The sequence below is a fragment of the Lygodium microphyllum genome, chromosome 1, assembly GCF_053477565.2.
Source record: "Lygodium microphyllum isolate KBCC chromosome 1, Lygodium_microphyllum_v1.1.10, whole genome shotgun sequence".
Classification (NCBI taxonomy): domain Eukaryota; kingdom Viridiplantae; phylum Streptophyta; class Polypodiopsida; order Schizaeales; family Lygodiaceae; genus Lygodium; species Lygodium microphyllum.
The window spans coordinates 103,114,323-103,123,059 of NC_141135.1; positions in this window are offsets into that span (position 1 = coordinate 103,114,323).

Here is an 8,737-nt window from a genome sequence, read left to right on the forward strand (position 1 = left end):
AATCACATAGAAATCCACACAACTTATTGAGTTCACCCATCCTTAGGATAGTGTCATTAGGACCATCATGCAACCACTTTCCATGCAATGTAACGATGTTCTTTAAATTCTCATTAAGCATCCTACTGCACTATGAGTACAATGAAAAACTGCTTCTTTTAATTAGCCCATTAAACAATATTCGTTAAATGTATAGTAGATATGAATACAAAGACAAATGAAAACAATCCTTTCAAAATAATTTATTTGAAACAACACATTATAACTTGTTTAGCTTGTCCCCTTTGAGATAGATAACCAAAGTAGGCATCGCAAGTCATTTCAAGCTCTAGAACTTGTCTCTTTGGGAAAGATAGCTTGCCATTGAATATGAATACCATAAACTTTATTGAGTTTCACCCTATCCTTATGTAGAATCAAGCCTTTTTTATGCCCATGCATTGTGATTACCAAGGATTCCTTCTCCATCTTAGGACTAGTCATGGGGATTACCTACTCAACCAGAGCCCCACCATTTCCTATACCGCCATAGGAGAGAACCTTCCATGGGTGGATGAGCTCTTCTTTTAAATATCCTTGCATGCCTAATGTGCATCGGCCAACTACCTAATTCCAATCATGCCATAAGAATGCCTCCATACAAGCACAATGTGCTATTCAACCCTACAACATCCACATCATATATAATCTTTAGTCTCAATTCTCCACTTCCAAAAGGGTCCAAACTTTTAAGTTACCATTCAATGTAATCTTATAAATAGTTTTACAACTAGTCCTTGATAAATTTCAAGTTCTAACAATAGTAAGTATTTATCCATCAAGGCTTAAGTTACTTGATAGTCCATCAATTCCACAATTCCTAGTTTTTTATTGATTCTTGTTCAAATGTTATGTCCTTTTGGGGAAACCCTAAGGCTCGCCCTTAAAGTGGTCTATCAAGGAGGACTACTTCTCTTCTAAGGTCCTCATAGATGTATTTAATTAAGAGTCCACATTACTCATGTCTTAAACATTGTGACTTCTAATCCTCTCATTGTACCTTTGGATTCTCTTTGTTGTCATATCAAGGGGGCCTATATCATTGTAAGCAACTTTATGACAAAAAATCTATTTACATAAATATGTTAATTTTCCTTCAGCTAATGACATCCTTCTCATTAATACTACTATTCTCATGCAAAAATAATGGTATATCCATGTCTAGAACATTAAAATTTTGATAGTCAACTACTTGAATAATGTGTTTTATGGTGTTTGATGGAGTAGCATCAAACTTGGATTCAAAACCAATCCATGTCTCTTTGGTGCCATTATCTTGTGCCACACATCACCCAAGCTAATGTTTGGTCCCCTTATTACTCTAAAAATGTCATTGAGTCCAAGAAATTCTATGAAACTTCAACTTTTGGTGGTTATGGATATGATAATTATGATAACAATGATGACAACAACATGTATGATGACAAGAGGAAATGATGATGATGCTAAAGATGTCAAATGTAGAGAGGATCTCTCTCTCTCTCTCTCTCTCTCTCTCTCTCTCTCTCTCTCTCTCTCTCTCTCTCTCTCTCTCTCTCTCTCTCTCTCTCTCTCTCTCTCTCTCTCTCTCTCTCTCTCTCTCTCTCTCTCTCTCTCTTTGTGGAGTGCCCTAGGAAGTGTAGTTGAGACATGGGAGAGAATGTACCCTGTTATTTGGGGGGGAGGGGACTTGGAGATTTAGTGAGGAGGGAGAGAGGCCCACATCAAGGGAGGAGGTGGCTTCTGACGATTCGTTCCTTCTTCCTTTTTTATATCGTTTCTTTTTTTGGATAGACGGGAGGGGTCATATGTGAGGGATATGGGGGAAGGTCTTATGTGGGGATATTACACAATCTCCCCTTTTAAAAATCAAGATGCCCTCATCTCAACATGAGCCAAAGATTGCATTTACAATAGCAATTTAATGAACATGTAGCTTTCTAGCTAAAATATATTTTTGTACATGAATGCTAGAAAATTGATGTCTAAGACCCTATTTCAAGTACATATTTGATAGGTAGTACAACTTATTTAACATTTGCTACATGATTAAGGCTATTTACACAATATCAAGAACTTTCCTAGTATGTGAAAGTTGTTATGCTAAATTCTAATGTAACTTGAAAGGTTGGATTATTCTCTAGTTCAACATGAATAACAAAGGTTTGGTGTACACAATTGCATTATTTCTATAGCCTCTTTTGGTGTACACAATTGCATTATTTCTATAGCCTCTTTTGGTTGTTCACTTTATTGAGCATGGGGCATTCACTAGCAACTATCTCAACTCATCACACTAAAGCATCAACAATTGGGACATCTCCTCTGCATGTGCCCAAACTCACCACACTCAAAGCATCAACCATTTAGATTAACTTGATCACTCTACTCATCAAGAGAGTCTACTTCGGCACCTTTTGTAGTATAGATGCCTTCTTCAAAATTAAGTTGAATTCCATCGAGTCCTATCAAGGGCTTAGCTTGGGTGATGACATCTTTCACATCATCAATCTTATGGGTTCAAGATAAGCATTCAAAGGCTTTTTTAACCCTCAATAAGGCCTTAAAAGTTGTTGAACAACAAAAATTTAAGGTGAATACTATATGAGAGTTATAAATTGGGAATTATAATAGGCCTCCAAGGTTAAGTCTTGTTACCTTAGATGGAAGGACCCTTTCACCTTGATGGATTCAAAGGAAGGTGGGAGATAACTTTCTTGTACCACTTCATTAATTTGTTTCCAAGTCTAAGAAACTTCAATTGTCATAGCACCATTATTTCCATCAAAGACTAGCTTTTCCCCTTAGATGCAGATGGGCAATTAGATAGATTTGTAGTGCTAGTGCCTATTGAGAGAAATAATATTCTATTTATTCAATCCAAATCTTGACATCCGTATCAACCTTTGATCCTTCAATATTGAATTCAAGCAACTTAATTTGTTTCAGGAGGATTTTCTCACCTTGAATCTTGACGCTTCTATTTGCAAGTGGTACCTGACTTAAGATTAAATTTTCTATTTTTTCAACTACTAAATTACTAATGCTACCTAACCCATCATTAGTTTTGGCTTTGATATCATTTCTCATCTCACTCTCCACTCTCCCTCACTCTCAACCTCTCACTCTACTTGTCACATCATCAAGCTATGCAAGAAAGAGGGGAAGAAAAGGAGGGAAGCAAGAGAAGTGTCAAGACTTCAAGCTCGATCTACTATCTTTGGTATGACCATAACCAACACTTCAGTTGTCTAGCTGTACCACACTATGTGGACATTAAATAAGTCGGTGCTTAGGATTTAATTGCTTTGGTGTGAATGGTCCTTTTTGACCTTAGGTTGTACATTCACTAAGTTGTGTGTGGAATGATAATAAAGAATGTGAGAGCACTCTGCTCTGACGGTTGCTTCTTCACTCTTGTCTCAATCTCTGATTCTTAACATGGTACCAGAGCACCCATGACTGGGCTCTATGGAGTGCATGCGGGAAGAAGATCTGAAGACTGACCTGCCAAGGTTGAAAAGAGAAGAAGGGCTATCTGCCATTGTCTTTGTGAAGGTATGCATTTTGATCAGATGGAGTCTATGCTTCATGTTAGTGTTTGAGGCTTTTGTGGGAGCTTTGGGGAGCACTCTTGAGCACATCTACGTGTTCGTCTTCATCATCATCATCAACATTTGTTAAAGACATTCATGTAGGCTACATGTTTGCGCCAGGACAGAAGGCTGTCTCTGTTGGCTGAAAATCAAGCCATTGATCATCTACAAAGTGCTATAAAGCATGTTTGCACTCTTTGGAAGGTACTTGAAGACTACAAGAAGTTATTGCTTGTGTTGGATCTCTATTTTGAGCTGGAATCAGAGTATACAGATTTGTAAAACAGTCCTAAACTGTTGAGAAAGTGAAAGGACAGCTTGCATTTGATCATTGTGGGAGCTTTCGCTCAACCGCTAAGACCCACGGACTGCTTATTGCTTCAAGCGTTCCAAGTGAGCTCTAATGGCTATCTCTCACCTAGCCGATGCGCCGTCGATCCTATGAGTGAGTGAGCTTACCTTGATGCTTGATCGAGTACCCTCCTCTCCCTTGCACTCCGGTAGCTCCACGATTCTTGATGCTAGCTCAAGCATCCTCAAGCCTCCTCCATCTCCAAGCTCCATCCTCCATAGCCTCGCACGCAAGAGAAGAAAAGAGAAGAGAAGAGAAGAAGAGGAGAGGAGATGGTGAAGAGCTTCACCCTCTTGATCCCTCACTCTCACACACACTCTCACACTCCCTCTCTCAAGAGCACACACAAGCAAGAAGGAGAGAAGAAGAAAGGAAGAAGAAGACTCTTTTTGCCACACACCAAAGAATGAGCTTCTCGTTCACTTTTCAATTTTGTATACAAAGCCCTAAATCCTTCTTGGGCGGTCATCCCCTTTTCCCTCTTTTACATGGCCAGCCGTAGCCTAGGCCCTTTTTCCCATTTCCCACCATTCTAATTTATCCTATTCCGAGCTAATGCGCACACTTTGCACAGGAGCGAGCCTGGCACTCTTTTACAAAGATTCGGGGGCGCTTCCGCATTTTAATTCTTTTGTTGCCTTGGGCCGACACCGAAGCTTTCTGAGGGTCGTGCCCGAACATTTGAATTTTTCAGGGACTGGCTACCGGTCAAGGCGCCTTTTTCTGCTTTTATCCTACGCCTTTTTTGCTATTTCCATTTTTTTTCATTTTCCACTCCTCTGTGCTGCGGGAACACGGTAACATTACCCCCCCTCCTAGCCAAGTGCCAATCCCATGGCACTGCAGTGGGATGTAGTGGCTAGTTAGGTCGGCTGCTAGGCGGAACAGGTAGGTGGGTGGTTGGGGGAATAATAGGTGATGGAGGTTGGGGACGATGACCAGGAAGGATTCCAGCATGCTTTAGGCTCCATGAAGATACTCAGCATCTTTCACACTGTTGTGGTGCCCTTATATAGCCGGTTATCTTTTGAGTATCAGAAACGCTTGAAGCAATAAGCAATCCCTTAGGAGGATGGTATTGGAGGGATTTATTCTAGAGAAACCCCCCGAATGCTGTTTGTCTTGAAAACCCGTGGCTTTGATTGAAGATCCTTGTCTTTGAGTTGAAGGTCTTTAGTTTTAAGTTGAAGGTCTTCAGGCTTGTGGAATCAATAAAAAGCGATCCGTGGATCTTGAGGCGTTGGGCATGGATCTTTGGACGATGAGGTTCCAAGATCTATGCCAATGGTAGTTCTACCTTGACTTGGTTCGATCATGGTGGCCATCAGCACAGGCAGATGGCTGGATGCCGGCACATGAAAAGAAGTTTGGGTCATTAAAGGGTGCCGTGTGTGGTCCTCTTCCGCGGGTAGCCATTTCTTGAGAGTCGAACATAACCTGCAAGAAAAGTTGTGCACTCCCTAAGGGGTGTGTCTGCTCATCGTGTAGTGTGTGGTGCTCGTGGCAGTGGAACTGGGAGATGGGTGGTAACGTCCCACGCTTGAGGACCCAGTTTGTGCTTCGTTGGAGGTGCAGTGCGAGTCTTGGGGTGACAGGTCTGAAAGTCCTGCCCTTGATATGCCCTAAGCGTGAAGTGGGGGAGGGGGCTAGGGAGAACCCTAGGTGAAATGATACATAGGCCTAATTGTCTTGATCGGAATGAGGAGGAGAAGGGGGTTGGAGAGACTTGCTCAAAAACTGGCGACTTTGCATGTAATCTTTCAGATTCATGCGGACATGAAGGGAGGTAGTGGAGAGGAAGGGGTGGTTGCATCTAGTGAATTGGCTGTCGTTCATGTCTTCTAGGAGGGGTAGGCAAAAAGAGGGAAGAAGACTAGCCCTCATCATGAGACGAGCCATGGCGCAGTTGTCTATAGCGTTAGGGTCAAAGAATAGGGGAGGCAGGCCGTGCTCTTGTGGAGTCGGGTCCTGCTTAAGAAGTAGCCTAAGTAACCTAAGATAATTACAAGTGGTTATAAAAGCGGGGTCAAGATATGAGGAGAAGTCCGCAAGGAAGCACATCATAGACTCGTCTAGGCTTTCTGCGCGGTAAAAAGAAGGGCGTGCTCAAAGGATACTACAGTGGAGTTATGAATAATGGGAAAGTCATACCGCCCGTGGAGGGTGGCATCAAAATCTACCCCTACCCTTCGAGGGTACGCCATGTAGGTAGGGTCGTTCCGCTTGAATGGCAGGGTATTACAAAACGCCATCTAGGCGAGCATGCTTATGTCGCATACTCGCCTCCTCCACAGGGGTTGGCTCTTGTAGTTTTGTACAATGTGGGGGATTTCAAAAACCTTATCTTGCCAGTAGTCGGCCGCTTCTGTGCCCCAAGAGGTTGGGGTCTTTTCCCACTCTTCTGGCCATTTTTTCCCCAACCGGCCACACTGACCGCGATTACCTCGTCCATCACTTTGAGCGGCAGGACCCTCCGCAGACTGTTGGGTAGGAGGAAACTGAAGGGGAATGGATCCTTTCCTAGTTCCTGTACCTCCCACACCACCAGTTCTACATGGAATCCTGTAGGGAGATCATCAGGGCATGGAGGGAGAGGTGCAGACGGTAGCACGGCTGGCTTGGCTCTCAGTTTTTGTCTGGCTTCCTCCACCAGCTTTTTGCGTCTTTCTTTAGAGATGGCTTTTTTTTTCGCAGCTGGGTTCCCTTGTGGCGGCTCTTGGGCCTGCGGCGAGGGGGATTGTGGGACTACGTTCACATCGATTTTCAGCTCTGCTTCTTCCCCCTGCCGTTCTACGTGTGCTGCTTCTTCCTCGAATCCGAGGGCGTCTATCTCCTGGAGGGTTAGGCCGGCCAGCATTAGGTATTTTCGATGTTCATCCAAACTCAGCCTAACCTCTGCAGGTAATGGTGGCATCTGCAGTCCAGCGTGTAGGGCTCTTCTTGCCATGCCGAGCTTTCTTTGCATTGCCTCCAGTGGCTCTCCTTGCGCTGTGTGCATGGCGTCCAGGATGGTGTCGAGGAAGGCCTTGTGTTGAGTGCTGAAGGCCACTTGGGCTGCCTTTGCCTTGCTCTCCGCGATGATTTTCTCCTTTTCTGTCAGAGCAAGGCACCGCGCCAGTGTCTTCACTCTCTTTTCATTGTGCACAGCCCACTCCTCTGCCCTTTTGTTCATTACTTCCAAGCCCTCTCCCTGTCTTAAGGTTAGCATCATGAGTTTCTGCTTATAATCTTCTAGTTCCCTGACTAGCCTCTCTTGTTCTCCTCTTTCAGAAGTCAGCTGATCTGTCAAGCGCTTGAGTTCCTCCTGCTGCTCCTCCATGCTTCGTTTTCTTTCTTCGTCCTTGGCATTCAGCTCTACCCCACGAGTGCATCAATCTGAGCAGATTTCGTAGCAAGCTCCTGGTATTGCACTATTAGGAGCTTGTGCTCTCTTTGCACGTTTACTAACTCCTGAGTCTCGTTTTCGAGCAGCTGCCTCTAGTGTTCCTCCCTCTCATCCCTAGCCTTCAGTTCTTGTCTAAGATCTGCAATCTCCCGCTGCTGCAAGGCTATCATTCTTGTCTTATCTAGCTAGAAGGCGGCCACTGATTCCTTCTCGGCTGCCAACTCAGCCACGGCTATCTTGCGTTCCTCCTTCGCTTTCTCCAATTGGGAGAGCAGCTCGGTGACGTATTCGTCATAATTAGCCGATGGCGTCATTGTTGTGTGAATGGGCAAGATTGAGGCTTTGACTTTTTGCTTTTTGGGCTCTTGCATGGACTCTGCATCCGTGGCTGGCCTCTTCTGTCCTGTGGCCGTAGTCTCCTGCTCTGCCCCTGGCCCATCTCCTTGTTGATGAAATACTGCATCCACGCCTTTGACACATCTGCACTAGTTGGGATGCTGGGGGTGATGGTGGTGAGTTCCGCGGAAGGCACCAAGAGGGTAGGGATCAGATGGAGCGGGGCCTTTCCCTTGCCTTTAGGGACTGGAGGTAGCACAAACTTTGGCACCTGTGTGCTAGACCCTGGCCCCTGTTCTCTATGCGGACTCAGGTTCCTTAGTTCATCTGCTTGGCACTGTTGTTCAATGGACCAGCGGGTGGCCTCCGCCAGGTCCTCTTTCTCCTTTCTTCGTAGCTCCTCCTCTTCCTCATCTGCTTTTCTCTTCCTTTTCTCCTCCCTTTTTTTCTACTCGTCCTTCTTTTTCCCTTTCTGTTCTTTTTCCCTCCTTTTCTCCTCTTCTGCTTCTTGTTTTGACGCCTCCTTTGCTTTCTGTAACTCCTCTTTTTCCCTCTCCTCCTCCTGTCTCTTTGTTCTCTCTCTCTCCTTTGCTTCTTTCAGGGATTCCTTCTTCGCCCTTTCCAAGTCTTCCCTTTCCTTCTTCCTGCCTTCGTCATTCTTCTTCTTCCTCTGCGTCGCCTTCTTCTTCGTTGTCCTGATTGTCTTTTTGCTAATCTGTCCCTCCCCTTCTTCTTTTGTTTCCGTTCTGTCGGTGGACCTGTCTTTGTCCTGGCGAGAAGGCGACCTCTCCGGTGTTTCTCCTTCTCCCTCCTCCGCCTCTTGTGCTTCCTTTACTGCCTCCTGGATGAGTGCAGTCAAGACTCCTCCGTGCCCGATGAAGGAGGCCTTGGAGGAGGCTTTCTTCCTTTCCGTAACTTTAGAAGCCGGAGATTCTCCTCCTGTTGGTGCACTTCTTAGGGCTAGCGCTTTGGCCGCTTGATCAATCGTTTTCCACACGTACCCATTCTAATCTACTTCGTCTAGGGTGTGGGCTGCTACATTCTCCAGCA